Source organism: Anomaloglossus baeobatrachus, chromosome 12 (assembly GCF_048569485.1).
Source record: "Anomaloglossus baeobatrachus isolate aAnoBae1 chromosome 12, aAnoBae1.hap1, whole genome shotgun sequence".
In the NCBI taxonomy this organism is placed as follows: Eukaryota; Metazoa; Chordata; class Amphibia; order Anura; family Aromobatidae; genus Anomaloglossus; species Anomaloglossus baeobatrachus.
The window spans coordinates 54,116,268-54,132,751 of NC_134364.1; positions in this window are offsets into that span (position 1 = coordinate 54,116,268).

The window sequence follows — 16,484 nt, forward strand, 5'->3', positions numbered from 1 at the left end:
TTAGGAGAGTGTCCGAACTAGCAGCGCTGTCATCCAAAAGCTCCCTTCCTGGTTTTTCACCAAGACAAGGTAGTGCTGCGCCCGATTCCGGAGTTCTCCCTAAGGTGGTATCCCCCTTTCATATCAATCAGGATATCTCCTTACCTTCCTTTTGCCTCATCCAGTTCATCGATATGAAATGGATTTGCATTTGTTGGATCTGGTGAGAGCACTCAGAATCTACATTTCCCGCACGGCGCCCCTGCGCCGCTCGGATGCACTCTTTGTGCTTGTCGCTAGTCAGCGTAAAGAGTCGCAGGCTTCCAAATCCACCCTGGCTCGATTGATCAAGGAACCAATTCTTGAAGCCTACCGTTCTGCTGGGCTTCTAGTTCCATCAGGGCTGAAGGCCCATTCTACCAGAGCCGTGGGTGCGTCCTGGGCATTACGGCACCAGGCTACGGCTCAGCAGGTGTGCCAGGCAGCTACCTGGTCGAGTCTGCACACTTTCACCAAGCATTATCAGGTGCATACCTACGCTTAGGCGGATGCCAGCCTAGGTAGAAGAGTCCTGCAGGCGGCGGTTGCCTCCTCGTAGGGAAGGGCTGTTTTGCAGCTCTAACATGAGGTATTAATTTACCCATCCAGGACCTGCTTTTGGACGTCCCAATCGTCTGGGTCTCCCAATGGAGCGCCGAAGAAGAAGGGAATTTTGTTACTTACCGTAAATTCCTTTTCTTCTAGCTCCAATTGGGAGACCCAGCACCCGCCCTGTTTCCTTCGGGATTTTTGGTTTGTTCGGGTACACATGTTGTTCATGTTGAACGGTTTCAGTTCTCCGATGTTACTTCGGATTGAATTTGTTTAAACCAGTTATTGGCTTTCCTCCTTCTTGCTTTAGCACTAAAACTGAGCAGCCCGTGATCCCACGGGGGGTGTATAGCCAGAAGGGGAGGGGCCTTACACTTTTTAGTGTAATACTTTGTGTGGCCTCCGGAGGCAGTAGCTATACACCCAATCGTCTGGGTCTCCCAATTGGAGCTAGAAGAAAAGGAATTTACGGTAAGTAACAAAATTCCCTTCTTTTTGTACCCTGGTTGTTATACTGGGTTTGCACAAATCCTACTATATGACAGGATTAATGTTATTATCCTCTAATATTTTTGTCCTCTGCATATTTTAAAGTTTGAGTCACTTACCTGGTGTTTTAAATTTGTGTTGTTAATAAACTTTCATATTATATATATATAGTTTTTCTTCTGAGCACCAACAAAAAGCAATGAGCTATAGCATACCACTTTCATACCAACACACCATGGAGTTGGAACTCACGGAAGCGTCCGACACATGAGCGCCTTCTTGCTGCACTATCTGCAACATGATTCCCGAATTGTTAGGATTAGAAATACTGCTGACTAATGGGTTGTCTCGGTACAAGAGTAAATTTTGCCAGATTCATCCCCCCGCTCGAAAGGGACGCACACATGCTGGAGTATCGAAACCAACTTGTACACACAATCTTAAGGCTGCTTTCACACATCCGGCTTGAGCTGTACGGCTCAATCGGGCTGTGCAAGCTATGCAATGGATGCGGTGAAAACACCGCATCCTTTGCATAAGTTTTTCCCATGCGGCCCGTCCGGTTTTTGCCGCTTGCGACATGCTACTGAGCATGCGCAGTGGCAAAAACCGCATGCGGCGGCCAAATGCGGTTTTTGCCGCATCGCGCCGCATCCGGCCGCCATAGGCATGCATTGAAAAATGCGCCGCATCGGCCGAATGCGGCGCGATGCGGTTTTTTTGCCGCACGAAAAAACGTGCCAGGCAACGTTCCATCCGACCGCCGCATCGGCTAAATCTGCCGCATGCGGCAAAAACCGGATGGAACGCAAGGCCTTGCGGCACAATGCGGCACTAATTAAAGTCTACGCAGAAAAAACGCAACCGGCAGCAAAAAAAAAACGGTTGCAATTTTCCTGCAAAGTGCCGGATTGTGCTGCATTGCAGAAACCGGAGGTGTGAAAGCAGCCTAAGAGTGGTTTTCTCCAAGAGATCAAGGAGGTACACAGCGTGCATCGCCGTTCGATACTTCCAACCCCGGGAACGTCGAGTCGTCATTCCAGAAACATTAACAGCAACAGCAGCAGCAGCAGCAATTTCTGTGACTTGTGGCACACATTTTTTAGATCATCCCGTGCACCAGCAAAACAGAGTACACGTCTAACACAAAGTGAACGATTGTAGAGGTTGGTGATGTAGTATCTAGAGCAGGGGTGTGTGTGTGTGTGTTGGACGTGAACCCCTTAGCGACCTATGACGTACTGGGTACGTTATGGCTCCCTGGTACTTAAGGACCCATGACGTACCCAGTACGTCATGGCGAAATCGCAGCCCCGGTGGCTACGATCGCTGCAAATTCCTTAGATTCGGGGAGGAGAAGACCTCAGGAGGGGTGGAGTCTCCTCCCCGGACCTACGGAGGCTGTTATTGACTGACGAACACCGCTCAGCCAATCACAGCCACTAATGTTTCAGCCATTGAAAATCACTGAAACATTGAAATCCAGCCAAGATCAGTGCAGCTGTAGCCCTGATCATTGGCTGGAGCTGGGTGACCTGTGTTTCACTCGCCCCCAGCTCTGATTGGAGAGACCGGCCTTGTGACTGATCTCTCCAATCACTGTGGATCTGGGTCTGCAGACCACTCCCCTTAGCTTCACTCCAGCGTCTGTGGAAGGTGAGGGGAGCTGCTGACCCATTACTACAGGATGGGGACAAAGTGCGCACATTACTATGGGATGGGGATAAGGCTGGAGACATTACTATAGGATGGGGACATTACAAGGATGGGCACAATACTATTGGATGGGGACATTATTACTATAGTATGGGGACATTACTATAGGATGGGGACAAGGTGGGCACAGTACTATAGGATGGGGACAAGGTGGGCACAGTACTATAGGATGGGCACATTACTATTGGATAGGGACTAGGATGGGCACATGACTATAGAATGGGGACAAGGCTGAGGACATTACTATAGGATGGGGACTAGGATGGGCACAATACTATAGGATGGGGACATTACTACAGGATGGGGACAAGGTGGGCACATTACTGTAGAATAGGGACATTACTACAAGGGGACAAGGATGGGAAACATTACTATAGAATAGGGATAATGCTGGGGGCATTACTACAGGGTGGGGACAAAGTTGGCACATTACTAAAGGATGGACATATTACTATAGAGTGGGGACAGTACTGTAGGATGGGGACATTGCTACAAGGGGACAAGGATGAACACATTACTATAAGATGGGGGACAAGGATGGACACATTACTATAAGATGGGGGACAAGGATGGACACATTACTATAAGATGGGGGACAAGGATGGACACATTACTATAGATTGGGGACATTACTATAGGATGGGGACAAGGATGAAAACATTACTATAAAATGGGGACAAGGATGAACACATTACTACAAAATGGGGACAAGGATGGGGAACATTACTTTAGGATGGGGACAAGAATGAGCACATTACTGTGGGCTGGGGACTAGGATGGGGTACAATACTACAAGGGGACAAGGATGGGCACATTACTGTGGGATGGGGCACAATACTACAAGGGGACAAGGATGGGCACGTTACAACAATATGGGGAACATTACTAAAAGATGGTCAAAATTTCTCTATAGTGCTAATTGTAAGACTATTAGTTACAAGAAAGGGATAAAATGTAATTGTAAAAAAATGTTTATATTTAAACAAAGAATGTGCACGTTTGCTATAATGAACAAGTGAAAATGTTCAAAATCAGTGATCCCAAGGTGTGTAAAAAAAAAAAAATATATTATATATGGTACCAATAAAAATGTCACTTTGTCCTGCAAAGAATGCGGCCCCCCAAATTATTTTTTTTCCTCTGTGCGGCCCATACACCCAGCCGAGTTTGAGACCCCTGATCTAGAGCTTAATATCGATGCCATCAGAGGGGAGTTGGACCCTTTTACATTTTGGTCTTCAAGAATGGAAGAGTGGCTTGACCTCACCAGTTACACCTTGGAGGTTTTGTCATGCCAGGCAGCCATCATTCTCGCAGTATGTGTCTTCAGTGTTGCTGACAGATAAGCGCATCCGGCTGCCCCTGAAAGTGTAGACCGCCTAACTGTCTTTGAGATGAACAAGTCATGGATCTCCAATGACTTTTTCACCCCAGTCGCAGACTGTGCAGACTAGGCGATAGGGTAGTTTTCAGTTTGCGGCATTGATCTTGCATTATTGCAATCTGACACCTTTGTCGTGGCTGATATTGCTACTGCTGCTGATGTTACTAATAAGTGCTTTGGTGGCGCAACAATCAGTGTATCCACCTTTGTGAGTTATAAAAAGCCAAATTGTAAATCCATGAAACACCTAATATTCCTTCTATTCCTTCTCCTATTGCTTCCTGAGTCACGACGACCAGCCCTGTCTGGTGCATGTCCCATACCTGACTGCAGAGCTAAGACACAATGGGTACTGTGGGTCAATTGATGCCACTGTCCTGCTGTCTGCCCATAATTTTTGAATCGGTAGCTGGAGGGAAAATGGAATTATAGCCGCGCTACCACCAATGCAGAATAATGTTGATAAATTTTTGTATTTTATTTTAACAGGTTGACGCATTTCTGGGAACAAGTCCCCTTTCTCAGAACTACATAAATTAACAATAGCCATAATGTTTGGAAATGTGGAGACTCCAGGATGGATCTCCAAGTTTTCTCTTGTCTGTAGTGACAGGGTGCTCAGATCAACAGGCCTACACCTGTCACTCATCATCCACCCATATCTTGATTAAAGATGAGCGATCCTGCCGAGGATTGAACTCATTGAATTCAATGGGAGGCAAAACTTATGTGTTATAAAATGGTGTAGGAGAACTGTAAATGGTGTAGGGGGGGCTGCAAAAGAAAGAAAATAAGGAAGAAATAAAGCAGGACATACCGAGTCTCCCCGCGGCTGTGACGCTACTTCCGGGCAGCTCATTATCCTTCACACATATTCACTGCTTTCCTCACCCACCGGTGTGATTAGCAGCAGTCCGTGTCCCCACCCTCTCTGACAGCATTTGTGATTGGTTGGAATAACACATGCTGTCCTTACACTGGTGTAAAATAAATAAATTTTAAAAATGGTGTGCAGTCGCCCCATATAATGATACCAGCACAGGTAAAGCCCACAGCTACAGGCTGCAGCCACAAGGCATGCAATTATCTTGACTGTGTATTAAACTGTCATGATTTACTCCTGGCTCAGCTGGAGCTGAGCCTTTTTTTTTAGTTTCACTTCTGATGCAGGTCACGTTAGGGGTTAATCCTTCCTGCCTCGTTCTGGAGGTCAGGCTGCTTTATTAGGGCACTGTTTCTCTTGGATTTCGCCAGTGATACTTCTGGCTCTGCTGTGTTCTGCTCTTGAGTGACCTGTTGTCTGCCCTGCCCCCTCCTGACCTCCGTGTTCACCTGACCTGTTAACCTCCTCTGTTGTCTGTTTCCATCAGTGTCTCTACCGCTGTCTCCCTGTTCGTTCCTTATCTGTTTACCTTTATTCTGTCTTGTCTTCCCACTCCCCCTCGCTTCTAGGCTCTGATTTCCCGGCTACTGACTATTTGCTTCCCTCTGACTACGTTTAGACTTTGCCCTTGTGTACTTACAAGACCTCATGTTGTGACACGGCTTTCTGACGATTCTACTGCCATCTGGTGGGCTTGACTAGTATTACCTCTGCTAGGGAATTCCCTGTTCATACGTTTCCTCCACTTTTACGCCCCCTAGTGGTTTACCAGCTAACTACCTTCTCAGATAGTTTCAGGAATCCTCTCAGTCCCACATTACTGCGCTGTACTGCTATTGTACATCTTAGAGTACAGCGTGACATAAACTAAAAGGAACCACATGCGGCTTTTTTTTTTTAAATTATTTAAATAAATAATTTTAAAAAAAATGGAGTGTGGTTCCCCCCAATTTTGATACCCAGCCAAGGTAAAGCCCAATAGCTGGGGGATGGTATGCTCAGAATGGCGACACCCATGCTTATTGGCCCCACAGCCTAAAAATAGCAGCCTGTATCTGCTCAGTATTGCTGCATCCATTAGATGCAACAATCCCAGTACTTTACCCAGCTGTTCCCAATTGCGCTCATACGGTGGCAATCGGGGTAATAAGGGAGTCAATGACAGCTGCCACTAAGTCCTAGATTATTAATGGGGAGGCGTCTCTGAGACTCCTCATTACTAATCTGTAAGTGAAAAGAAATAAACAACAACACCGAAAAAATCCTTTATTTGAAATCGAATACAAAAAAGACCCCTCTTTCACCACTTTATTAACGCTCAAAAGACTCAGGTCGACATAACCCACACGAGGTCCCATGACGATTCCAGCGCTGCTACATCTGAACTGACTGTGTGCGGCCATAGAATATGACCGCACTCTGTAACATCAAGAAGAGAGTCGCAACGGTGACGTCACTCAGGTTATTTGCGGTCACAGCTGGAGGTTCCCACAGTTTTCTACCTGTGATTACAGATAACCTGACCTGAGGGAACCTCAATGAACTCAGTGACCTCACCTCATGCATTATTATGCAGTTTTGATGTGGGGGGTTTTTGCCATGAGGTGCAGATTAGGTGGAGGAATATGCTTTTGAAATTTCAGCACCAAATCTGCATCACTTGGCAAAGAAATCCACAGTTTCTGCCAGGAGATGCAGGTCTATGAATTCAGTCACCTCACTTGAGTGTGACTCTAATGTAAAACAGTTTGAGCTGGCTTGGCAGCTTTTGGGCCCCCTAAAGGTTTTGTCTATGCCTTTTTGGCATCCTTTGAATTGTTTAAAAGGGTGGTTCACCCATATTTTTTATTGTCTAGTTTGATATTATATTGAGAAACAATGTTTCTCTCAAATACCTTGTGTTGGCAAAAGTGCCTGTGAGAGGCGCTATTGCAGACCGCTGTTCCCCGCGCTGGTGACGTCATGTCAAGTGCCGCACACGTCACATCTCTGCGGCTGTGAGCGGTGTTTCACCGCTTGTCACAGCCCATCTGCTCCCTCCTCCCTCACAGCACAGCGTGTCTCCTGCTTGCAGCGTTCTGCTGTTAGGGAGGAGGGAGCAGATGGGCTTTGACAGTGGTGAAACACCACTCACAGCTCAGTGAGTCAGGAAGATTGCAGACGGTCGCACAGATGTGACGTGTGCGGCACTTGACGTGACTTCACCAGAGCGGGGAACAGCGGTCTGCAATAGCGCCTCTCACAGGCACTATTGCCAACACAAGGTATTTGAGATAAGCATTGTTTCTCAATATGATATCGAACTAGACAATAAAAAATATGGGTGAACCACCCCTTTAATCTCATTGCTTGTGTTGTATTTACGCCATAGGTTTTATTATTCATTTTTTGATACCCTCTATTGACTTACTGCCACATTACCTTCAAAATAAGGCTGTACAGCCAGGTATTGGTTGTTTTGGGATTATATTATTTATCTGCAGATACTGCCTTGTTTATATACTTATTGTGCATTCTATTATCAGTGCCCTGGTACTTGATTGGGGATAAGTACAGGATTGTTATGTCCATCTCCCTATTTCATCCATTCTTTTTCTCTTGTCAATCATGGTTTTAACCTTAGTTTTTGTCTTATATTTTTGTTATCACTTAAAGCCATATTTATATATAAATAGCTGGGTATGCACATTTTTTACTAGGCAGTTTTTTTCCTCTCATGTAACAATTTATTTTTTGCACAGCTTTTGTTATTACCCCACCGTTTATTTATATTTATTACACTGTGGTGCCCACTACTTCTTTCTTAATGTATTGCGAGGAGCAGTGCATGTGTGTGAAATATTATACAGAGGGGCAGTGTGTGTATAGGGGGATATTATACAAAGGGGCAATGTGTGGGGGGATATTATACAGAGGGGTAGTGTATGGGAGGCAATATTACACAGGGGCAGTGTGTGTGGGAGGATTAAATTATAAGGGGGGGCAACTTGTGTGGAGGGATAGTATACAGAGGGGCAGTGTATATGAGGGATATACACAGGGACAGTATGTGGGGAGGATATTATATAGAGGTCAAAGTATGTAGAAAAACATCCAGCACCATAACAGGAATCCAGCCAGGAAGATGAATAACAAAATTCTTCTGTTTTATTTAGATCATAATGTTAAAAATACATACAAAATTTAAAAACATGACCAAAACCTGACATGTTTCGGACCCTAGAACATGTTTTTCTACATACTTTGAAGTCTGTTCCCCTTGGCCTCTGTGAGGTAAATCCGGAGATATGACGATAAATCATGATATTCAAGTTATGTCAGGAAGCCCTCTCCTGGTGTCACCCCCCCTTTCCTTCACACAACTCCTTCAATCAGAAAATTTACCACAGGGATAAACGGTTTGTTTAGCAGATAGGTGTCAAAGGAACTGGTCTGTGTTCCACTTACACCTCCAACAGCCATCTCCTCTGATATGGAGATTAGATGACTTGGGAACAATGGACACAGGATGACCCCCTGCCGTCACCCTGTAACAAGAGTTGTATCTCATTATAAGGCTATGGAACTATCCAGACAGAACGACTCCAGTAAAAAATGGTTCATATCTCGCAAGCCATATTTCCGATAAATATGGCAACCATAAAAATGGTGTCTCCACATGCGGACGATGCTGGCACACCCTTTTTATGGGAGCAGGACCTGGGGAAATACCCCAGGCGTGATATCAGCCAATGGGGAACTAGTAGACAAGTCATGAGTCCTCTCGTTCTGTAGCTAAATTCATAACTGTCACAATGAGAGCGTTGGCGTCTGCCTACGACGCTCCCAGGCCAAGTTATGGCCATATCCCCTGTTGTGGATATTGTCCATAACTCCAGCCAGGGGTGGAGCAGTGCTCCCTCTGAGGTCACTAAGGTAGGAGGGGACCTGGATTTGCCCAGGTTGATAACCCTACTTCGGCCATTTTCCAGTGTTCTTTCGCCGGGGGTCACGTGTAGGAAACATCTGTGGGAAGGATCCTAGAAACCTGGTCTACAGCGCCCCCCTGTGGCCAGACGCACAAGGTAACTGCTGGAACTGTGTATGCCTGTTTGTAAACCATGCTTTATCTGTAACTGTACTCTGACCTATGTATATTCTGTAGATTCCCTATTGTATATATTGTAGTTCTAGTGTGCTTTAGGCTGATTAAATTATAATTAATCTTGGGCTGTTCTGTTATCTCGATCTTGAATCCCACGTCCGTGTGTTCGGCTAATAGTTACCGTGAAGCGGTTGGTGGCAGCGAGTTGTGCCAAGGATTATTGTGGGGAGGCCAGTGAGATTCGGGGAGGTTTTATATATTCCGCCCGCGGAGGTCGGGGGAATATATACCCTACTCTCACCGGGGACCCTTCAATAATCGGCATAAGTAGTATAGCGGCCTCCTTGCTTATTGTCGGGCAATTCCATAATTGGCCTGACTATAAGAGGGGCGCTAGAGAGCGCGTCACGTGCTCTGCCTGTCGGTCGGGAGGTATAAAGGAGGGTTGACTCCTGCTTGTTACCCCCCGATCGTGACGTACTGGTAGCCAGCGCGGGGGATTTCTGAGTGACCCCCCCGGTGGTTCGTGACATATTGGTGGCATAGCGGTGGGATCGAGATAATAGTGTGTGTGAGTGTGAGACCCATACTCCCAGACACTAAAGACTGCCTGCAGCAGCTGTGGCTGCTGGGGTCTTCAGACCAGCTCAACACTAGAGTGTCAGAGTGCAGATACTGTAAGGTGTGTGGAGGCATCAGGTGTCAGTTCTGTGTCAGTGACCAAAGTCTGCAAGAATGGCTGAGAGCACCAGGAGCAAAGCCAAAGGAATGGCCGATGCTCAGGCCAGAGACGATGAGGAGGTTGCCCACGAGTCCTCCAGGAGCTCGACGCCAGAAAACCGTTCTGCAGAGGACAGCGCACAACCTGGCAATTATGGACAAGATGAGGAGCAGCTCACCCAAGGGTCCTCAACGAGCCAGATGCCAGCCCTCCGCTCTGCAATGGACAGTGAATCACCAGGCTCCGCAGCGGGCCGCAGATCACCACGTGCCATTCCACCGAGCCTGGGAGGCTCGGATAGCCTTCTTCAAATGGCTATGGCCCTTCTCCAGGCTGGAGACCAGGAGGGCTACAAGGAACTCCTGGCAGAGCGCAGGGCAGAGCGGCAGGCAGCGCGTGAAGAGCGCCAGGCAGAGCGTGAGGCTGCGGAGCGACGGCAACAGGCAGACCGTGACCACCAGCTTCAGCTAGCTCAGCTCCGGCCCTCATCAGCCACACGTGACCTTCAAGACACCAAACTTCCAAAGGTCCGTGTTGAGGACTTCCCAGTGCTGGAGAAGGATGGAGACTTGGACTCTTTCTTGACTGCTTTTGAACGGACTTGCCTGTAGCACCATCTGGACAAGGACCAGTGGGCCAAATACCTGACCCCCCGTTTAAGGGGTAAGGCCCTGGATATCCTTGGGGACTTGCCTGCTGAGGCAGATCAGGGCTACGACACCATCAAGCGGGCCCTGATCCAACAGTACAACCTCACTCCAGAGTCCTACCGCAAGAAGTTCCGGACCCTGCAGAAGGGACCAAAGGACTCCTGGGCTGACCACAGGCGGGCACTTGCCCGAGCTGCCGACCACTGGACCCAAGGCCTGCAGCTTTCCACCGGACCGGAGATCCTGGACTTGTTCATCACGGAGCAACTCTTGTGGAACTGCCCTGAGGATCTCCGCCAGTTCATCCGAGACCAGAAGCCAAAGGGGTCCACGGCTACAGCTGCCCTGGCCGATGACTACACCAACAATCGGGCTCCTGAGGCCAGGAGAGCAGCCACCAGCAGCACCTGGAGAGGGGGTAAGATGAACTCTGCGACTGCCCCACCTGCCCCTAGACTGCAGGGGGTGTCCCCCTCAACTCCCCTCTCCAGGCCCGTGGCAGAACCAAGACGGTGCCACCAGTGCAACCTACCTGGACACTTCAAGGCCATGTGCCCTCGGCGTCCCAAGGCCCCGGCTCCGTCCCCGTCCCAAGGGCCGCCCAAGGTGTATTGTGTGGGTGGGGGTGGTGGTAGGTCCCTGGACAGCTTCCAACCTGTCACCGTCGGCCAGTCTGTGACCATAGGACTGCGAGACAGCGCCTCGGAGGTGACTCTGGTGCGGCCTGAGATGGTGTCCCCCCAAGACTTGATACCTGGAAAAACCCTCGCTGTCTCCGGGATTGGAGGCATTGACCCGGCGCTGCCTGTTGCTGGCATTTATGTGGACTGGGGCGCAGGGCGAGGGGTGAGGGAGGTAGGGGTAACTGATCGGATCCCCGCAAACGTGCTACTTGGGACAGATTTGGGGCCGATAACCTCCCAGTTTGGGCCCCCCCCAAGGGCTGAACCTTCAGCCAGTACCAACATGCCTCCTGACAATGTTAATGTGTTCTCTATGAATGATGTAAGGGAGGAGGGAGTGAACTCTGATATTTCTGCTTGCACAGACACCATAGACACACACACAGCGGCAGCTGTGACAGGGGAGGGGGTCAGAGAAAGGTGTGACCATGCCTCTACAAGTGATCAGCCATTGAGCTGGGATCTGTTGCCCTCTGCAGGGATAAGCAGAGAGCAGGGTGCTGCAGGGGGAGAACCAGTGTGTGGGGTGGGGGCTACCACAGCAGATGCGGGGTCCCCAGAGATTTCACAGCGGGGTTCTGTTGCTGCAGGGGGGGAACAGGCAGGTGAGATTGGGGCCGGTCCCGGAGCGGAAGTGCTCCCAGGTAAGATCTCGGTGCAGGGTTCCCCCACAACCGGGGTGTCAGGAAGCCAGGTAGGTCTGCCAGAACCGGCGACTTGGTCAGGAACGGAGGAGGAGCAGGCACGACCCACGGTCGCAGCGGCTGTGGCCGCTGTCACCCGCAGTGGGAGTGCTGGAACCCAAGGGGCCTCCCGGAGGTCCGATGGCTCTTCCCCTTCTGACCAAGTGGCAGCCGAATCAGGCGGAGGCCAGGACACAGGTCCCGGGGTACTGACCGAAGATGTGACAGTCTCGTCGATTCTGGCCACATCTAGTCAGGGGTTTCAGGCAGCGTTAGAAGCTGACGACAGCCTGAAAGCTCTTAAGGAGCAGGCGGCACAGCCTCCCTCGGACTCGGACCCGGAGCGAGTGGTCTGGGACCAAGGAAGGCTGTACCGGGTCACGGTCCAGCAGGGTTCACCGGAGGCGTGGCCCAGGGACCGACAGTTGGTGGTACCCTATCCGTTCAGGACGGAGTTGTTGCGGATCGCACATGAAATTCCGATGGCCGGACACCTAGGGATCGCTAAGACCAAGGCCAGGTTAAACCAGCATTTCTACTGGCCAAAAATGGGGGCCGATGTGGCTGCCTACTGCCGTTCGTGTGAAACCTGTCAGAGAGTGGGGAAGGCGGGGCCACACCCCAAAGCCCCACTGGTATCTCTGCCAATCATCGATGAGCCTTTCAGGAGGGTGGCTGTGGATCTGGTCGGCCCGCTGGCCATCCCCAGCAGCTCCGGGAAACGCTTCATACTGACGGTAGTGGACTATGCCACCCGGTACCCAGAAGCAGTGGCCTTGTCGTCCATTCAGGCTGACAAGGTGGCCACCGCATTGCTGGAGATTTTCTCCCGAGTGGGTTTTCCCCAGGAAATGCTCACTGACCGGGGGACCCAATTCATGTCCCAGCTGATGGAGGCCCTCTGTAAGCAAGTCCAGGTGCGACATCTGGTGGCCAGCCCGTACCATCCACAGACTAATGGCCTGTGCGAGCGGTTTAATGGCACCTTAAAGCAGATGCTTAAGATGTTGGTCGACTCCCATGGGCGTGACTGGGAGCGGTATCTCCCACACCTGTTATTTGCTTACCGGGAGGTTCCACAGGCCTCAACAGGATTCTCACCGTTTGAGCTCCTGTACGGGCGACGTGTGCGGGGCCCCCTGGCTCTGGTGAAAGAGGCTTGGGAAGGGGATTTGGCCATCCCTGGAGTGTCGGTTATCGAGTATGTCATGCGCTTTCGGGACAAAATGCAGGCCTTGACGCAACTGGTACACGACAATATGGCTCAAGCCCAGGCCGATCAGAAGCGTTGGTACGACCAGAACGCTTGTGAGAGGACCTACCAAGTGGGTCAAAAGGTGTGGGTACTGGTCCCCGTACCACAGGACAAGCTTCAGGCAGCCTGGGAAGGCCCATACCTCGTGTACCAGCAGCTCAACCCTGTAACGTACCTGGTCACCCTGGACCCTGCTCGTGGAAGGCGGAAGCCCTTCCATGTGAACATGATGAAGGCACATCATGAGCGGGAGGCATGTGCGCTCCCCGTGTGCAACCTGCCCGAGGAGGGAGAAGCGGAAACCCTCTTGGATATGCTAGCCCAGGTTAGGGCAGGCGGATCCATTGAGGATGTGGAGGTTGGCCACCAGCTCTTGGAGGACCAACGGTCCCAGCTGTGGGCCACCCTACACCCCTTCCGGGGGTTGTTTACCAACCAGCCCGGAAGGACTGACTTGGCTGTCCATCACGTGGACACTGGGGATCATCCCCCGATCCGGCGTTCAGCATATCGGGTCTCCCTGGAGGTGCAGCAACACATGCGCCAGGAGATTGACGAGATGCTGAAGCTGGGGGTGATCCAGGCATCCAACAGCGCTTGGGCCTCGCCTGTAGTCCTCGTCCCTAAGAAGGACCGAACCACTCGGTTCTGCGTGGACTACAGGGGGCTCAATGCTGTCACGGTCGCCGATGCGTACCCAATGCCACGCATCGATGACCTGCTCGATCAGTTGGCCGGGGCTCAGTACCTGACCATCATGGATCTGAGCCGGGGATATTGGCAGATCCCCCTGACTCGCAAGGCCAGGGAACGCTCTGCCTTTATTACCCCATTTGGACTGTACGAGTCCACGGTGATGCCATTCGGGATGAGGAATGCCCCTGCCACTTTCCAGCGGATGGTCAACACCCTGCTCAAGGGACTTGAAGGGTACGCGGCCGCGTACCTGGATGACATTGCCGTCTTCAGTCCCACCTGGGAAGATCACCTAGAGCATCTAGCACAGGTGCTCAGGCGGGTCCACCATGCAGGTTTGACCATCAAGCCGGGAAAGTGTCAGCTGGCCATGAGCGAGGTCCAGTACCTCGGTCACCGGGTAGGCGGAAGAACACTGAAGCCCGAGCCTGAGAAAGTGGAGGCCATCGCATCCTGGCCCACCCCCAGGACCAAGAAGCAGGTGATGTCCTTCTTGGGGACCGCTGGGTACTATAGGAGGTTTGTTCCATGCTATAGTAGCCTGGCAAAGCCCTTGACGGACCTCACCAAGAAGAAGCTGCCCTCTGCAGTCGATTGGACAATGGACTGCGAGACAGCCTTCCGGGCCCTAAAGGACGCCCTGTCCAGCCCGCCCGTGCTACAGGCAGCCGACTTCACGCGGCCGTTTGTAGTACAGACCGACGCCAGTGACTTCGGCCTCGGTGCGGTGCTCAGCCAGGTGGACTCTGCGAGCCAAGAGCACCCAGTCTTGTACCTGAGCAGGAAGCTGTTACCAAGGGAAGTGGCCTATTCCACGATGGAAAAGGAGTGCCTGGCCATAGTGTGGGCCCTGCAGCGTCTGCAACCCTATCTATACGGGCGCCACTTCATCGTGGAGACGGACCACAATCCCCTCAGCTGGTTGCACACCGTCTCTGGGACGAATGGACGGTTGTTGCGATGGAGCCTTGCGCTCCAGCAATACAACTTCACCATTCGCCACAAAAGGGGCCGGGACCACGGTAACGCAGACGGGCTGTCCCGACAAGGAGAGGTCGCGGACGGGCGCACGGGGGAACACCGGAGTGTGCTGCCCCCTAGCGCCCTCAAAAGGGGGGAGGTGTGAGGTAAATCCGGAGATATGACCATAAATCATGATATTCAAGTTATGTCAGGAAGCCCTCTCCTGGTGTCACCCCCCCTTTCCTTCACACAACTCCTTCAATCAGAAAATTTACCACAGGGATAAACGGTTTGTTTAGCAGATAGGTGTCAAAGGAACTGGTCTGTGTTCCACTTATACCTCCAACAGCCATCTCCTCTGATATGGAGATTAGATGACTTGGGAACAATGGACACAGGATGACCCCCTGCCGTCACCCTGTAACAAGAGTTGTATCTCATTATAAGGCTATGGAACTATCCAGACAGAACGACTCCAGTAAAAAATGGTTCATATCTCGCAAGCCATATTTCCGATAAATATGGCAACCATAAAAATGGTGTCTCCGCATGCGGACGATGCTGGCACACCCTTTTTATGGGAGCAGGACCTGGGGAAATACCCCAGGCGTGATATCAGCCAATGGGGAACTAGTAGACAAGTCATGAGTCCTCTCGTTCTGTAGCTAAATTCATAACTGTCACAATGAGAGCGTTGGCGTCTGCCTACGACGCTCCCAGGCCAAGTTATGGCCATATCCCCTGTTGTGGATATTGTCCATAACTCCAGCCAGGGGTGGAGCAGTGCTCCCTCTGAGGTCACTAAGGTAGGAGGGGACCTGGATTTGCCCAGGTTGATAACCCTACTTCGGCCATTTTCCAGTGTTCTTTCGCCGGGGGTCACGTGTAGGAAACATCTGTGGGAAGGATCCTAGAAACCTGGTCTACAGCGCCCCCCTGTGGCCAGACGCACAAGGTAACTGCTGGAACTGTGTATGCCTGTTTGTAAACCATGCTTTATCTGTAACTGTACTCTGACCTATGTATATTCTGTAGATTCCCTATTGTATATATTGTAGTTCTAGTGTGCTTTAGGCTGATTAAATTATAATTAATCTTGGGCTGTTCTGTTATCTCGATCTTGAATCCCACGTCCGTGTGTTCGGCTAATAGTTACCGTGAAGCGGTTGGTGGCAGCGAGTTGTGCCAAGGATTATTGTGGGGAGGCCAGTGAGATTCGGGGAGGTTTTATATATTCCGCCCGCGGAGGTCGGGGGAATATATACCCTACTCTCACCGGGGACCCTTCAATAATCGGCATAAGTAGTATAGCGGCCTCCTTGCTTATTGTCGGGCAATTCCATAATTGGCCTGACTATAAGAGGGGCGCTAGAGAGCGCGTCATGTGCTCTGCCTGTCGGTCGGGAGGTATAAAGGAGGGTTGACTCCTGCTTGTTACCCCCCGATCGTGACGTACTGGTAGCCAGCGCGGGGGATTTCTGAGTGACCCCCCCGGTGGTTCGTGACAGCCTCCAACCTGGTGATCCTCCGTGCATCAGATATTTTTTGATATTCAAGGCATACAATGGTAGGCTGAATACTTTTTTGTTTTTTGGTTTTATTATATAGAGGAGCAGTGTGTGAGGGGATAATGTACAGAGAGGCATTGTGTGTGGGAGAGATATTATACAGAGGGGAAGTGTGTGTGGGAGAGATATTATACAGAGG